This window comes from Salmo salar, chromosome ssa06 (genome assembly GCF_905237065.1).
Source record: "Salmo salar chromosome ssa06, Ssal_v3.1, whole genome shotgun sequence".
Lineage (NCBI taxonomy): Eukaryota > Metazoa > Chordata > Actinopteri > Salmoniformes > Salmonidae > Salmo > Salmo salar.
The window spans coordinates 17,202,352-17,220,000 of NC_059447.1; the positions used below are offsets into that span (position 1 = coordinate 17,202,352).

The window sequence follows — 17,649 nt, forward strand, 5'->3', positions numbered from 1 at the left end:
CTGTTAGATCATCTGTGTGTCAGCTGTTAAATCATCTATGTGTCAGCTGTTAAATCATCTGTGTGTCAGCTATTAGATCATCTGTGTGTCAGCTGTTAAATCATCTGTGTGTCAGCTGTTAGATCATCTCTGTGTCAGCTGTTAAATCATCTGTGTGTCAGCTGTTAAATCATCTATGTGTCAGCTGTTAGATCAACTGTGTGACAGCTATTAGATCATCTGTGTGTCAGCTGTTAAATCATCTGTGTGTCAGCTATTAGATCATCTGTGTGTCAGCTGTTAGATCATCTGTGTGTCAGCTGTTAGATCATCTGTGTGTCAGCTGTTAAATCATCTGTGTGTCAGCTGTTAAATCATCTGTGTGTCAGCTGTTAAATCATCTATGTGTCAGCTGTTAGATCATCTGTGTGTCAGCTATTAGATCATCTGTGTGTCAGCTGTTAAATCATCTGTGTGTCAGCTGTTAGATCATCTGTGTGTCAGCTGTTAAATCATCTGTGTGTCAGCTATTAGATCATCTGTGTGTCAGCTGTTAAATCACCTGTGTGTCAGCTGTTAAATCATCTGTGTGTCAGCTGTTAAATCATCTGTGTGTCAGCTGTTAAATCATCTACGTGTCAGCTGTTAAATCATCTGTGTGGTAGCTATTAGATCATCTGTGTGTCAGCTGTTAAATCATCTGTGTGTCAGCTGTTAGATCATCTGTGTGTCAGCTGTTAGATCATCTGTGTGTCAGCTGTTAGATCATCTGTGTGTCAGCTATTAGATCATCTGTGTGTCAGCTGTTAGATCATCTGTGTGTCAGCTGTTAGATCATCTGTGTGTCAGCTATTAGATCATCTGTGTGTCAGCTATTAGATCATCTGTGTGTCAGCTGTTAGATCATCTGTGTGTCAGCTGTTAGATCATCTGTGTGTCAGCTGTTAGATCATCTGTGTGTCAGCCGTTAGATCCTCTGTGTGTCAGCTGTTAGATCATCTGTGTGTCAGCTGTTAGATCATCTGTGTGTCAGCTGTTAAATCATCTGTGTGTCAGCTGTTAAATCATCTGTGTGTCAGCTGTTAGATCATCTGTGTGTCAGCTGTTAGATCATCTGTGTGTCAGCTGTTAGATCATCTGTGTGTCAGCTGTTAGATCATCTGTGTGTCAGCTGTTAGATCATCTGTGTGTCAGCTGTTAAATCATCTGTGTGTCAATCATCTGTGTGTCAGCTGTTAAATCGTCTGTGTGTCAGCTGTTAAATCATCTGTGTGTCAGCTGTTAAATCATCTGTGTGTCAGCTGTTAAATCATCTTTGTGTCAGCTGTTAAATCATCTGTGTGTCAGCTGTTAAATCATCTTTGTGTCAGCTGTTAAATCATCTGTGTGTCCGCTGTGTGCCCGTCATATCAGGGGGGCCAGGGATTGAGTGTTGCTTTAACTTTACGTCCAACATTTTATATTAAACCAACATGTTTCTGTTCAGGTTTCAATTGGTTTTTGATAGGTGACAGTCTGTTTTGGAGGGCTGCATTCCAGACCTGTCTATCACCAGCTATCCTGGGGTGTGGTTACGGTTTCATCTGGATGGAGCTAGTAGGGGTTTTCCTAACAGCTACTTCACTATTTCAAACTGCTGCTAGACTCACTAGACTCACTAAACCATGTGTGTGTGTGTGTGTGTGTGTGTGTGTGTGTGTGTGTGTGTGTGTGTGTGTGTGTGTGTGTGTGTGTGTGTGTGTGTGTATGATCATGTGTGAGTGCATACGTACACGCTTGTGTGGGGGCAATACACCATTACAGGTCACATGGCGTGGGAGAGAGGGGTCACAGAGGTCACTTCCTGTTCCTTGTTAAAGAGGTGCATACAGGGAAATAAGGGGACAAAGCAGAAACATGAAGGACTGGTGTAGTACAGGGACATAAAGAGTCTTTTCACTGGACCACAACGTCTGATCTTCTCATTCTCTCACAGGAATGAGCTTTCTTCCCAGCCATTCCCAGGCGTTCTATAGTTGCTATGGTGCCAAGCGGCAGCCTAGGCAGAGAAATCAAGTAAGTTCTGTACATATTTTATCATATTTAATTGTTTTTATGTAAATATTTGTACACACTTTTGTTTTTCAATAGCTAAATGAGTGAGGATCCAGTCTTGATATCATGAATTGGACTCCTGCCCATCAATTGATAAAAATCAGCATTGTCAACAATCTAGCTAATGCTAGCTAGCAGGTGTGTGTTTTCATTTAAATTACACCTACTGACTTTGGGTTGTTTTCCCAACAACAGCGACCCAAGAGGAAGCTATGTAAGTAGAGTTGGCAGTGTGCCAGGGGTTTCATTGCTCAGGAGGATACTTCTGAAGTAAGGACTGAGTGAGCTGTACTCTTTGGGGAGCAAACTTCACCACAGAGTCTCAATATAGGGAAGACAGCAGAGAGGCTTGGATGACATGGAGCTGCCTGCCTGCCTGCCTGCCTGCCTGCCTGCCTGCCTGCCTGCCTGCCTGCCTGCCTGCCTGCCTGCCTGCCTGCCTGCCTGCCTGCCTGCCACCACCTCCGACCACCATCTCTGCTGACCATCTACCTATGAGCTTCCAGATCCTCTCATGACCGTGGCTGCCCATCTGGAAGCTTCAAGAAGTACTCAGACAGACTTGATCTAGCTGATCTAGCTACTGTTGTAGCCTGTATTTTCCTCAACATTTAAACATTTCGATTTTATGGGAACGTCTTAATAATCTAAATGTGTTTCTTGTATGTGTTACTGCAATTCAGCTTTAAGCTGCCATAGTACACATGAAATTAAATTCAAATATACCATTATCATCATCATTCCTTGCTTGGAAAACATATGTTGTTTTAATAACAATAAAATCTTACTTCTGATCTTTATGTAATTATCCAGATAAGTTCACAAATGTACTATGGCCAAGATTCAAATAAAGGTGTGTTGTGGATGCACTGTCTACAATTGGTCCCAGGCCTCCCACAGTGAAAAACCTGAAATTCACTACTTTCATGCAATTCAGCTTTAAGCTGCCATAGTACACATGAAAGGAAATGAAAATATACCATTATCATCATCATTTCTGAGTCAAATTGCAACCCAAAATCTACTGCTCAGATTTAAAAAAAAATACATTACTTAAAAAATGTAAGCCTGTGCGAAATTAACTTTTCAAAACAGTACTGTAGTAATGAGGATTGTGCAGTAGGCTCAAAACATTATCACCACATATTGTCTTTGCTTGAATTGACCTACCAATGCCTTCTTGTTCTTCTCACACCATTTCCAAATGATATTTAAAAACCTGAGATAGGACCTACACTATATGATCACACTAGTCATAGATTGTTGTATTACATGTGAGGCACAACTGAGTGAGAAAACATTTAAATGATTTTTGTATTGTTTTACTGGGCTGATGGTGCCTGTATCTGATGGTCAGCCTCAGTGGAGGGAGGGAGAGAGCAGCAGATGGTCTGACTCTCACCGTCTCTACACTCTCCCTTCCTCCGCTGAGTCTGACCAAAGAGGGGACACTGTCTTCCAGCTGACGGCAAAACTCGAGTCGCACCTCATTATTTCTGCCTCACGCACAAATTGATGCTTTTATTCCTATGACCAGAGAAAGTGAACTATTCCTGGACATTAAAGGGATACTCCAGGATATTGGAATTGGAGCCCTTATCTACTTCCCCAGATTCAGATGAACTCATGGATACCTCATTGTTATGTCTCTGTGTGCAGTTTGAAGGATGTTGCTAACTAGCATTAGCGCAATCGCTAACTAGTGTTAACTCAATGACTATGGTAACTGCTAGCATGCAATTAGATACCATAGACTTCAAGTCATTGCGCTAACGCTAGCTAACATTGGCTCAGGAAACTACCTCTCACTTATTGCATGCTGGATGCAGCTACATACAAATGGTATCTGTGAGTATATCTGACTCTGGGGAACTACATAAAGACTTAATTGTCAAATCAAGAAGTAGCCCTTTTAAAAAGACACAAGCTGTTAATAATAACAACTCAAGCCTTTCAATACACTTCACTACTCATTCATTGCAGCTGCAGTGCTGGTGGAAGAGTGAGTGGAAGTAGTTTTATGGCATATAAAAGTGTTGAATAAAGTGTTGACAGTGCTGAAAAAAATCTTAAACAAATTCTTTGCTGTATTCGTTGGCAGTATCTCTCGAATCATGGTTTCAAAAGTTTTGAAATCTCACAGTATCGACTTTGCTGTGCACTCAAGGAAGATCCAGATATCTGAGCTTTCCGATTGGCCAGTGGAAGGCCTATAGATGCACTTTATTTGATCACCCGGCTGCTGGGAAGGCAGAGTTTGTACCTTCAGACACATGAAATGGTTAAAAATGAGTACACTTCAACTACCCGGTGCTTAGGGCTGCTGAATCAAGTGCACCTACCGCCAATAGCATGAGAGGAATAAAAAAACAAACTTTATTGTTGTTTCTTTACATAAATGTTCGACTAGGAATGTCTATTGCTGAGCAGTTCAGTAGTGGATCATGGGGTCAACAGTCTGACTTTTACCAACCTCAGTGTAGTTGATAGTCTGACCTTTACCAACCTCAGTGTAGTTGATAGTCTGACCTTTACCAATCTCAGTGTAGTTGATAGTCTGACCTTTACCAATCTCAGTGTAGTTGATAGTCTGACCTTTACCAACCTCAGTGTAGTTGATAGTCTGATCTTTACCAACCTCAGTGTAGTTGATAGTCTGACCTTTACCAACCTCAGTGTAGTTGATAGTCTGACCTTTACCAACCTCAGTGTAGTTGATAGTCTGACCTTTACCAACCTCAGTGTAGTTGATAGTCTGACCTTTACCAACCTCAGTGTAGTTGATAGTCTGACCTTTACCAACCTCAGTGTAGTTGATAGTCTGACCTTTACCAACCTCAGTGTAGTTGATAGTCTGACCTTTACCAGGCCCTCACCCAGTCTGTCCCTCTGCTCAGACCTCAGAACAATCAACACTGGGATGAAATTACACACACACAGACCCTGCATGTGTGTGTGTGTGTGTGTGTCTGCATGTCTGCGTGTGTGTGTCTGCGTGTTTGCGTGTGTGTGTGTCTGCGTGTGTGTGTGTCTGCATGTGTGTGTCTGCGTCCCGGCCTGTGTGTGTGTCTGCGTGTTTGCGTGTGTGTGTGTCTGCGTGTGTGTGTGTCTGCATGTGTGTGTCTGTGTTCCTGCCTGTGTGTGTGTCGGCTTGGAGACATGGCAGTGTTGAAAACAAACACCATAACAGAGCCACAGGACTAAAAGCAGAGCCCTGTTCTCTCCCTCCTCTCCGCCAGCACTACTTTACAGGCCAGAGACCATCACATGGTGACCCCTCCTATACCCCCAACTCAGCTCTGTTATGGACCGTACCGTTATTGAATTCTATATGTACCACTGGTGGCAGATCACAGTCAAGTTGTAAACCAGACAAGATTCCCTCATGCTGTTTTTACGTCTTGTACTTACAATGCTAAATGGGATTTTATTGAACAATTTATTATTTTACATACTCTGTCTCCGTTTCACTGCTTCTCTCTCTCTCTCTATCTCTCTATCTCTCTCTCTCTTCCTTCCTTCCTTCCTTCCTTCCTTCCTTCCTTCCTTCCTTCCTTCCTTCCTTCCTTCCTTCCTTCCTTCCTTCCTTCCTTCCTTCCTTCCTTCCTTCCTTCCTTCCTTCATCTCTCTCTCTCTCTGTCTCTTGCATGGGTTTGGGTGGGTTGTTGCATATGTTTGGGCGGGTGGGTGGGGTGTTTGGGTGGGTTATTGCGTGGGTTTGGATGGGTGATTTGTTAAGTGTGTTTGGGTGGGTGGGTTGTTGCATTGGTTTGTGTGGGTGTGTGGGTGGGTGGGTGGGTGTCTATGTGTATACCTAATGACAGCCCATGAGAGAAATCAGGACAGATTTAATATTGACTGTAAATCTACATCACTGCAAGACCTGCTGCTTAACAAGATGCTGAGTTATTAAGGCGCTATATGGAGAAGGAGAGAGAACGAGAGTTTCCCTCCTCTTCCTCCTCTTTTTATGCAGTATATGCCACTGTTGGTTATGTTGTGGATTACTGCTTACTTACTTTCGTGCTCCCCTGTTTGTTTCGGGATTCATTCATCATTGGTAATATAACAGTGATATGGCTCTCTAAACTCTCCTCATGCCTATGGCATGCCGTGCTCTCTTTTGTGTCTGGAGAAGGCCAGTGTGTGTGTGTGTGTGTGTGTGTGTGTGTGTGTGTGTGTGTGTGTGTGTGTGTGTGTACTTGTTTTCCTACCCCAATGTCCTAACAAATCACCCAAATGTCCTGACAAGGTAGGAAAATAATCACTTTTTTGAATATTCAGGACTGTCTTCATGTCCATAATTTATTCAAATGCTATTTTAAGCTTAATGGTTAGGTTTAGGGTTTTGTGGTTAAGGTTAGGGTTAAGGTTAGGGTTATGGTTAGGGTTTTTGAGGTTATGGTTAGAGTTGGGGTTAAAGTTAGTTTAAGGGTTAGGGTTAGAGTTAGATTTAGGGTTAGGGAAAATAAGATGTTTAATTGTCAAACATTTTTACTCCCAATTTCACAAAAATCAAGCTGTGTGTGTTGGTGCGTGTGTGTGTGCACGTGCATGCATGCATTTGTATGTGTGTGTATGTGTTCTTAAATGCACATCTGTGTGTGACTGTATGCACATACGGAAAATGTAATTTAATCAAATCCAACGAACGCTTGCCACCCCTCTTCGTCTTTACATTTACAGCCACCAAGGCTCTGCTACTCAGGCACATACAGTCATGATTTATGGCGGTAGTAAAGTGTGCTGCTGTTGTTAATCTCCCAGTGACGTCTCCTTTCCTCTGCTGCTGGTGACTGGTAGTCTGGGTCCAGCCAGGCTACAGGGACTGGCCGCTAGAGACGAGGGGAAATGGGACCCTAAACTGGGGGTAGAAAGTCTGGTACCTAGGGGGTAATACTCAAGACTTTGGAGGCCTTGTGGTGGTTAAAAGGTTGAGGGTTTAGTGTCTGGGGGATAGAAGGGACATGACTGGGGTTGACCGGGCCGTGTTTGTATTTCACATGGATTTGACATGGCATGCCGCAGACAGGCGTGGTCCGCGCCCCGAGACAGTGCCAGGGGAAAAATTGGCTAAAGTAAGGCAAATGTGGCAAACTTCTCAGCTCCTGTCACTCTCCAACTGAGTGACACACACTCCAGACCTTTTCTCTGTCTGGCTCATTTGCATGAAACTTTAAAGTCCCTTATTTGAATAATGTTGGGGTTGGTAGGGAATGATATGCTTTCACGTAGGAGGTAAGTTAGAGTGTGAGAGGCAATGTCAGCAGTAAATGATTGAGGCAGTGGATATCTATAGGGTGGTGTGAGTGCGTGTGTCCACCTATGTTTCTGTCTGTTTCTCTCTGTGGCCAGACTCAGAGGTGGCTGGTCATCTGCATGGCCCTGCTGAATGGTCTCTCCTGATGACTGCCTACACACTCAAATCAAATCAAATAATCAAATTGTATTAGTCACATGCGCCGAAGACAACAGGTGTAGACCTTACAGTGAAATGCTTACTGACGAGCCCTTAACCAACAATGCAGTTTAAAAAAAATACGGGTAAGAATAAGAAATAAAAGTAACAAGTAACTAAAGAGCAGCAGTAAAATAACAATAGCGAGACTATACACAGGGGGGTACCGATACAGAGTCAATGTGCAGGGTAAACCGGTTAGTTGAGGTAATATGTACATGTAGGTAGAGTTATTAAAGTGACAATGTATAGATGATAACAACAGAGAGTAGCAGCAGTGTAAAAGAGGACAAATAGACTGAAAGCAAATAGTCTGGGTAGCCATTTGATTAGATGTTCAGGAGTCTTATGGCTTGGTGGTAGAAGCTGTTTAGAAGCCTCTTGGTGTCACGTATTATTTTTTATTTTTTTATTTTATTTCACCTTTATTTAACCAGGTAGGCAAGTTGAGAACAAGTTCTCATTTACAATTGCGACCTGGCCAAGATAAAGCAAAGCAGTTCGACAACATACAAAAACACAGAGTTACACATGGAGTAAAACAACATACAATCAATGATGAGGTAGAAAAAAAATAAAAATAAAAATAAGATTATATACAATGTGAGCAAATGATGTGAGATAAGGGAGGTAAAGGCAAAAAAATGCCATGGTGGCAAAGTAAATAAAGTATAGCAAGAAAAACACTGGAATGGTAGATTTGTAGTTTGAAGAAAGTTCAGAGATAAAATATAAATAATATGGTGCAAAGGAGCAAAATAAATAAAATAAATAAATACAGTAGGGGAAGAAGTAGTAGTTTGGGCTAAATTATAGATGGGCTATGTACAGGTGCAGTGATCTGTGAGCTGCTCTGACAGCTGGTGCTTAAAGCTAGTGAGGGAGATAAGTGTTTCCAGTTTCAGAGATTTTTGTAGTTCGTTCCAGTCATTGGCAGCAGAGAACTGGAAGGAGAGACGACCAAAGGAGGAGTTGGCTTTAGGGGTGACCAGAGAGATATACCTGCTGGAGCGCGTGCTACAGGTGGGTGCTGCTATGGTGACCAGTGAGCGGAGATAAGGGGGGACTTTACCTAGCAGTGTCTTGTAGATGACCTGGAGCCAATGTGTTTGGCGACGATTATGAAGCGAAGGCCAGCCAACGAGAGCGTACAGGTCGCAGTGGTGGGTAGTATATGGGGCTTAGGTGACAAAACGGATGGCACTGTGATAGACTGCATCCAGCTTGTTGAGTAGGGTATTGGAAGCTATTTTGTAAATGACATCGCCGAAGTCGAGGATTGGTAGGATGGTCAGTTTTACGAGGGTATGTTTGGCAGCATGAGTGAAGGATGCTTTGTTGCGAAATAGGAAGCCAATTCGAGATTTCACTTTGGATTGGAGATGATTGATGTGAGTCTGGAAGGAGAGTTTACAGTCTAACCAGACACCTAGGTATTTGTAGTTGTCCACAAATTCTAAGTTAGAACCGTCCAGAGAAGTGATGCTGGACAGGCGGGCAGGTGCAGGCAGCGATCGGTTGAAGAGCATGCATTTAGTTTTACTTGTGTTTAGGAGCAGTTGGAGACCACGGAAGGAGAGTTGAATGGCATTGAAGCTCGTCTGGAGGGTTGTTAATTAACCTCTTGGGGCTAGGTGGGACGCTAGCGTGCCACCCGTGGTGCACTCCATCAACAGCAGGTGCATTTCAAGAGCGGCAAATTTGAATCCAAATAAATGTCAAAATTCAAATTTTTCAAAAATACAACTATTTTACACCATTTGAAAGATAAACATCTCCTTAATCTAACCACGTTTTACGATTTCAAAAAGGTTTTACGGCGAAAGCATAAATTTAGAGTATGTTAGGACAGTACATTTACAAGAGTTGTGTGTAATGTTTTGTCAAGTCAAAGACAGGGTCACCAAAACCATAAAACCAGCTAAAATGATGCACTAACCTTTTACAATCTCCATCAGATGACACTCCTAGGACATTATGTTAGACAATGCATGCATTTTTAGTTCTATCAAGTTCATATTTATATCCAAAAACAGCGTTTTACTATGGCATTGATGTTGAGGAAATCGTTTCCCTCCAATAACCGGCAGTCAAGTCAGCGTCACAAATTAAATAATTAAAATTAGAAAACATTGGTAAAATATTATATTGTCATTTAAAGAATTATAGATTTACATCTCTTGAACTCAATCAACTTGCCAGATTTAAAAATAACCTTACTGGGAAATCACACTTTGCAATAATCTGAGCACTGCGCCCAGAAAAATACGCGTTGCGATACAGACTAGACGTCATGTTGGGGAGATCTAAAATCGAAAATACTATGTAAATAATCCATTACCTTTGATTCTCTTCATCAGATGTCACTTCCAGGTATCACAGGTCCATAACGAATGTAGTTTTGTTCAAAAAAGCTCATCATTTATGTCCAAAAATCTCCGTCTCGTTAGCACATGATGTAAGCCAGCCGGACTTCTCGTCATGAACGAGGGGAAAAAATATATTTCCGTTCGTTCAAACATGTCAAACGTTGTATAGCATAAATCATTAGGGCCTTTTTAACCAGAACATGAATAATATTCAAGGTGGACGAATGCATACTCTTTTATAACGTATTGGAACGAGGGTACCCAACATGAACTCGCGCGCCAGGTGTCTAATGGGACATCATCGTTCCATGGCTCTTGTTCGGTCAGATCTCCCTCCAGAAGACTCAAAACACTTTGTAAAGGCTGGTGACATCTAGTGGAAGCAATAGGAAGTGCCAAAATATTCCTAAGCCCCTGTGTTTTTCAATGGGATAGGTTTAAAGTCAATACAACACATCAGGTATCCACTTCCTGTCAGAAAATGTCTCAGGGTTTTGCCTGCCAAATGAGTTCTGTTATACTCACAGACACCATTCAAACAGTTTTAGAAACTTTAGAGTGTTTTCTATCCATATATAATAAGTATATGCATATTCTAGTTACTGGGTAGGATTAGTAACCAGATTAAATCGGGTACATTTTTTTTATCCAGACGTGCAAATGCTGCCCCCTAGACCCAACAGGTTAACACAGTGTCCAAAGAAGGGCCAGAAGTGTACAGAATGGTGTCGTCTGCGTAGAGGTGGATCAGAGATTCACCAGCAGCAAGAGCGACATCATTTATGTATACAGAGAAAAGAGTTGGCCCAAGAATTGAACCCTGTGGTACCCCCATAGAGACTGCCAGAGGTCCAGACAGTAGGCCCTCCTATTTGACACACTGAACTCTGTCAGAGAAGTAGTTGGTGAACCAGGCGACGCAATCGTTTGAGAAACCAAGGCTACTGAGTCTGCCGATGAGGATGTGGTGATTAACAGAGTCAAAAGCTTTGGCCAGGTCAATGAATACGGCAGCACAGTATTGTTTCTTATCGATGGCGGTTACGATGTCATTTAGGACCTTGAGCGTGGCTGAGGTGCACGCATGACCAGCTCTGAAACCAGATTGCATAGCGGAGAGGTGGGATTCGAAATGGTCGGTAATCTGTTTGTTAACTTGGCTTTCGAAGACCTTATAAAGGCAGGGTAGGATGGATATAGGTCTGTAGCAATTTGGGTCAAGAGTGTCACCTCCTTTGAAGAGGGGGATGACAGCAGCTGCTTTCCAATCTATGGGAATCTCAGACGACACGAAAGAGAGGTTGAACAGGCTAGTAATAGGGGTTGCAATAATTTCGGCAGATAATTTTAGAAAGAAAGGGTCCAGATTGTCAAGCCCAGCTGATTTGTAGGGGTCCAGATTTTGCAGCTCTTTCAGAACATCAGCTGAATGGATTTGGGAGAAGGAGAAATGGGGGAGGCTTGGGCGCGTAGCTGTGGGGGGTGCAGTGCTGTTGAATGCAGTAGGGGTAGTTAGGTGGAAAGCATGGCCAGCCGTAGAAAAATGCTTGTTGAAATTCTCAATTATAGTGGGCTTATCGGTGGTGACAGAGTTTCCTATCCTCAGTGCAGTGGGCAGTTGGGAGGAGGTGTTCTTATTCTCCATGGACTTTACAATGTCCCAGAACTTTTTAGAGTTGGAGTTGCACGAAGCGAATTTCTGTTTGAAAAAGCTAGCCTTGGCGTTTCTAACTGCCTGTGTGTATTGGTTTCTAACTTCCCTAAAAAGTTGCATATCGCGGGGGCAGTTCGATGCTAATGCAGAACGCCACAGGATATTTTTGTGTTGGTTAACCTCTTGGGGCTAGGTGGGACGCTAGCGTGCCACCCGTGGTGCACTCCATCAACAGCAGGTGCATTTCAAGAGCGGCAAATTTGAATCCAAATAAATGTCAAAATTCAAATTTTTCAAAAATACAACTATGTTACACCATTTGAAAGATAAACATCTCCTTAATCTAACCACGTTTTACGATTTCAAAAAGGTTTTACGGCGAAAGCATAAATTTAGAGTATGTTAGGACAGTACATTTACAAGAGTTGTGTGTAATGTTTTGTCAAGTCAAAGACAGGGTCACCAAAACCATAAAACCAGCTAAAATGATGCACTAACCTTTTACAATCTCCATCAGATGACACTCCTAGGACATTATGTTAGACAATGCATGCATTTTTAGTTCTATCAAGTTCATATTTATATCCAAAAACAGCGTTTTACTATGGCATTGATGTTGAGGAAATCGTTTCCCTCCAATAACCGGCAGTCAAGTCAGCGTCACAAATTAAATAATTAAAATTAGAAAACATTGGTAAAATATTATATTGTCATTTAAAGAATTATAGATTTACATCTCTTGAACGCAATCAACTTACCAGATTTAAAAATAACCTTACTGGGAAATCACACTTTGCAATAATCTGAGCACTGCGCCCAGAAAAATACGCGTTGCGATACAGACTAGACGTCATGTTGGGGAGATCTAAAATCGAAAATACTATGTAAATAATCCATTACCTTTGATTCTCTTCATCAGATGTCACTTCCAGGTATCACAGGTCCATAACGAATGTAGTTTTGTTCAAAAAAGCTCATCATTTATGTCCAAAAATCTCCGTCTCGTTAGCACATGATGTAAGCCAGCCGGACTTCTCGTCATGAACGAGGGAAAAAATATATTTCCGTTCGTTCAAACATGTCAAACGTTGTATAGCATAAATCATTAGGGCCTTTTTTAACCAGAACATGAATAATATTCAAGGTGGACGAATGCATACTCTTTTATAACGTATTGGAACGAGGGTACCCAACATGAACTAGCGCGCCAGGTGTCTAATGGGACATCATCGTTCCATGGCTCTTGTTCGGTCAGATCTCCCTCCAGAAGACTCAAAACACTTTGTAAAGGCTGGTGACATCTAGTGGAAGCAATAGGAAGTGCCAAAATATTCCTAAACCCCTGTGTTTTTCAATGGGATAGGTTTAAAGTCAATACAACACATCAGGTATCCACTTCCTGTCAGAAAATGTCTCAGGGTTTTGCCTGCCAAATGAGTTCTGTTATACTCACAGACACCATTCAAACAGTTTTGGAAACTTTAGAGTGTTTTCTATCCATATATAATAAGTATATGCATATTCTAGTTACTGGGTAGGATTAGTAACCAGATTAAATCGGGTACATTTTTTTTATCCAGACGTGCAAATGCTGCCCCCTAGACCCAACAGGTTAAGGGCAGTCAGGTCTGGGGAGAACCAAGGGCTCTATCTGTTCCTGGTTCTAAATTTCTTGAAAGGGGCATGCTTATTTAAGATGGAGAGGAAGGCATTTAAAAAAAATAACCAGGCATCCTCTACTGACGGGATGAGGTCAATATCCTTCCAGGATACCAGGGCCAGGTCGATTAGAAAGGCTTGCTCGTTGAAATGTTTCAGGGAGCGTTTGACAGTGATGAGTGGAGGTCGTTTGACCGCTGACCCATTACGGGTGCAGGCAATGAGGCAGTGATCGCTGAGATCTTGGTTGAAAACAGCAGAGGTGTATTTAGAGGGCACGTTGGTTAGGATGATATCTATGAGGGTGCCAGTGTTTGCGGCTTTGGGGTTGTACCTGGTGGGTTCATTAATAATTTGTGTGAGATTGAGGGCATCAAGCTTGGATTGTAGGATGGCTGGGGTGTTAAGCATGTCCCAGTTTAGGTCACCTAGTAGCACGAGCTCTGAAGATAGATGGGGGCAATCAGTTCACATATGGTGTCCAGAGCACAACTAGGGGCCGAGGGGGGTCTATAGCAGGCGGCAACGGTGAGAGACTTGTTTTTGGAGAGGTGGATTTTTAAAAGTAGAAGTTCAAATTGTTTGGGTACAGACCTGGATAGCAGGACAGAACTCTGCAGGCTATCTCTGCAGTAGATTGCAACACCGCCCCCTTTGGTCGTTCTATCTTGTCTGAAAACGTTGTAGTTAGGGATGAAGATTTCAGAGTTTTTGGTGGACTTCCTAAGCCAAGATTCAGACACAGCTAGGACATCCGGGTTGGCAGAGTGTGCTAAAGCAGTGAATAAAACAAACTTAGGGAGGAGGCTTCTAATGTTAACATGCATGAAACCAAGGTTATTACGGTTACAGAAGTCATCAAAAGAGAGCGCCTGGGGAGTAGGAGTGGAGCCAGGCACTGCAGGGCCTGGATTCACCTCTACATCCCCAGAGGAGCAGAGAAGAATAAGTATGAGGGTATGGCTAAAAGCTATAAGAATTGGTCGTCTGTGACGTCCAGAATAGAGAGAAAAAGGAGCAGGTTTCTGGGGGCGATAAAATAGCTTCAAGGTATAATGTACAGACAAAGGTATGGTGGGATGTGAGTACAGAGGAGGTAAACCTAGGCATTTAGTGATTATGAGAGAGATATTGTCTCTAGAAACATCATTGAAACCAGAAGATGTCATAGCATGTGTGGGTGGAGGAACTGAGAGGTTGGATAAGGTATAATGAGCAGGGCTAGAGGCTCTACAGTGAAATAAGCCAATAAACACTAACCAGAACAGCAATGGAGAAGGCATATTGACATTAAGGAGAGGCATGCTTAGCCGAGTGATCAAAGGGTCCAGTCAGATTCAGACAGCTAGCCGGGCCATAGGTAGCAAGCTGGTGGAAGATGGGAGGGAGGTCTGTTTTTAGCCACCTCGTGCGTTTCCGTCTGTGGGTTAGTGGGGTTCCATGTGGAAGGGGGGACCAGTCCAAGTTGGCAAAATAGTTAGTTATAGTGGCCCAAGAAAAGTGTCCGATAGACCTATTCAGATCGCAGCCGAAAAGACAGCTAACGATTAGCGGGCCGCAGATGGGCGATCAGGTTACGTCGCGACGGAGGGGCCAGTTGGATAACTCCCTCGGGCAGATAACGTCGGTGGTCCAGTCGTGAAGACCCGATGGGGCTCCGCATCGGCAGTAAAACGGGTCAGGATAGGTGAGTTGTAGCCCAGGAGACACTTCAGCTGGCTAGCTCAGGAATAGCCCAGGAGTGGCTGACGGAACTCTTCAGCTGGGTAGCTGGCTAGCTCCGTAATAATGTGTGTTAATTCCGTGACCGACGTTGCCAATAGTCACTCAGGTAGCAGCTAGTTAGCTGCAAGATCCAGGTGTAAATGTCCAGAGCCTGCGGTAGAAATCGGGGAAAGGAGAGAGAATAGGTCCGGTATGCTCTGGTCTGAGTCGCGCTGTACAAAAACTGGCGATAGCTTTTCGAGCTAATGGATAGCTGAGGACAGCTAACCGTGGCTAGCTGAACTTCAACGTTAGCCAGTGAAAATGGCTAACCTCTTGCTAGCTGCTGTTGTGGAATTCAGATGAGGTAAATAATACTTTCTTTTTTAAATTGGTGAGGCGGGTTGCAGGAGAGTGCTTTGAGGTTGAGTTTTTATAATAAAAAAAATATATATATATATAAAAAGATAAGTGAAGAAAAAATATGTAAATATATATATACACGGGACACGACAAGAGGAGGGTAGAGGACGTCTGAACTGCTACGCCATCTTGGGGAAAAAAAGTTAAAATTATGTCGTGGTGTTGCAGGGAAGACCAAAATGCAGCGGGTATATGGACACTCATTCTTTTAATTCACAAAAAAGGAGTAAAGCATCCACAGAAAAACCAAAACAATAAACGATACTAACAACAGTGTAGCATGCTCAACAAGCAGTGCTCACAAACAATCTCCCACAAAAGAAAAACAAACACACCCTACTATATGGGACTCTCAATCAAAGGCAAATAGACAACACCTGCCTTCAATTGAGAGTCCCAACCCCAATTAACCAAACATAGACAAACAACCAGCTAGATCAACATAGAAATACATAAACAAGGAACAGTGCCCAAAAACCCCGGAATACATAAATCAAATCCCCTACAACAAACACACCACCCCGAACCACATAAACCAAATACCCTCTGCCACGTTCCTGACCAAACTACAATGACAATTAACCCTTATACTGGCCAGGACGTGACACTTGGACCTAGACTTGGTACCGCTTGCCATGTGGTAGCAGAGAGAACAGTCTATGACTAGGGAGGCTGCAGTCTGACAATTTTTAGGGCCTTCCTCTGACACTGCCTGGTGTAGAGTTCCTGGATGACAGGAAGCCGTACGCACTATCCTCTGTAGTGCCTTGCGGTCGGAGGCCGAGCAGTTGCCATACCAGGCAGTGATGCAACCAGTCAGGATGCTCTCGATGGTGCAGCTGTAGAAACTTTTGAGGATCTGAGGACCCATGCCAAATCTTTTCAGCCTCCTGAGAGGGAATAGGTTTTGTCGTGCCCTCTTCACGACTGTCTTGGTGTGCTTGGACCATGTTAGTTTGTTGGTGTTGAGGACACCAAGGAAATTAAAGCGCCCCCCTGCTCCACTACAGCCCTGTCGATGAGAATGGGGGCGTGCTTGGTCCTCTTTTTCCTTTAGTCCACAATCATCTCCTTTGTCTTGATCCCGTTGAGGGAGAGGTTGTTGTCCTAGCACCACATGCCCAGGTCTCTTACCTTCCTCTCTATAGGCTGTTTCGTCATTTTTGGATGATCAGGCCTACCACTGTTGTGTCATCGGCAAACTTAATGATGGTGTTGGAGTCGTGCCTGGCCGTGCAGTCATGAGTGAACAGGGAGTTCAGGAGGGGACTGAGCATGCACTGCTGAGGGGCCCCTGTGTTGAGGATCAGCGTGGCGGTTGTGTTGTTACCTACCCTTACGACCTGAGGGCGGCCGATCAGGAAGCCCAGGATCCAGTTGCAGAGGGAGGTGTTTAGTCCCAGGATCCTTAGCTTATTGATGAGCATTGTGGGCACTATGGTGTTGAATGCTGAGCTGTAGTCAATGAATAGCATTTTCACATAGGTGTTCCTTTTTTCCAGGTGGGAAAGGGCAGTGTGGAGTGCAATAGCGATTGCATCGTCTGTGGATCTGTTGGGCCGGTATGCAAATTGGAGTGGGTCTAGGGTTTCTGGGATAATGGTGTTGATGTGAGCCATGACCAGCCTTTGAAAGTACTTCATGGCAACAGACATGAGAGCTATGTGTCGTAGTTATTTAGGCAGGTTACCTTAGTGTTCTTGGGAACAGGCACTATGTTCGTTGAAATTGGCATCTCTAGCCTTTAGCTCTGTGCGGATGTTGCCTGTAATCCATGGCTTCTGGTTGGGGTATGTACATACGGTCACTGTGGGGATGACGTCATCGATGCACTTATTGATGATGCCAATGACTGATGTGGTGTACTCCTCAATGCCATCGGAAGAATCCCAGAACATTGGGTTAAATGGGTGGGGTTAAATGGGTGACCTGCCTGGTGTGGGGTTATATGGGTGACCTGCCTGGTGTGGGGTTATATGGGTGACCTGCATGGTGTGGGGTTATATGGGTGACCTGCCTGGTGTGGGGTTATATGGGTGACCTGCCTGGTGTGGGGTTATATGGGTGACCTGCCTGGTGTGGGGTTAAATGGGTGACCTGCCTGGTGTGGGGTTAAATGGGTGACCTGCCTGGTGTGGGGTTATATGGGTGACCTGCCTGGTGTGGGGTTAAATGGGTGACCTGCCTGGTGTGGGGTTAAATGGGTGCCAGAACATTAGTCCTTCACAGGAGCGCCTGCTACTGTAAGTAACCTTGCTGAAAGATATGCACTGCAAGTGACTCTTACCGCCTTTCTCTCTCTCTCTCTC

The 17,649-nt window shown here is 43.6% G+C and overlaps 1 long non-coding RNA gene across 1 annotated transcript; it reads left to right on the forward strand.

Annotated features, from left to right (window-relative positions):
• The first annotated feature begins 1,669 nt into the window (after positions 1-1,669).
• On the forward strand, positions 1,670-2,952 carry LOC106606449 (uncharacterized). The gene is made up of 2 exons (XR_001329057.2): positions 1,670-2,034; positions 2,269-2,952. It is a non-coding gene; the product is annotated as an uncharacterized lncRNA (long non-coding RNA).
• Positions 2,953-17,649: the final 14,697 nt, after the last annotated feature.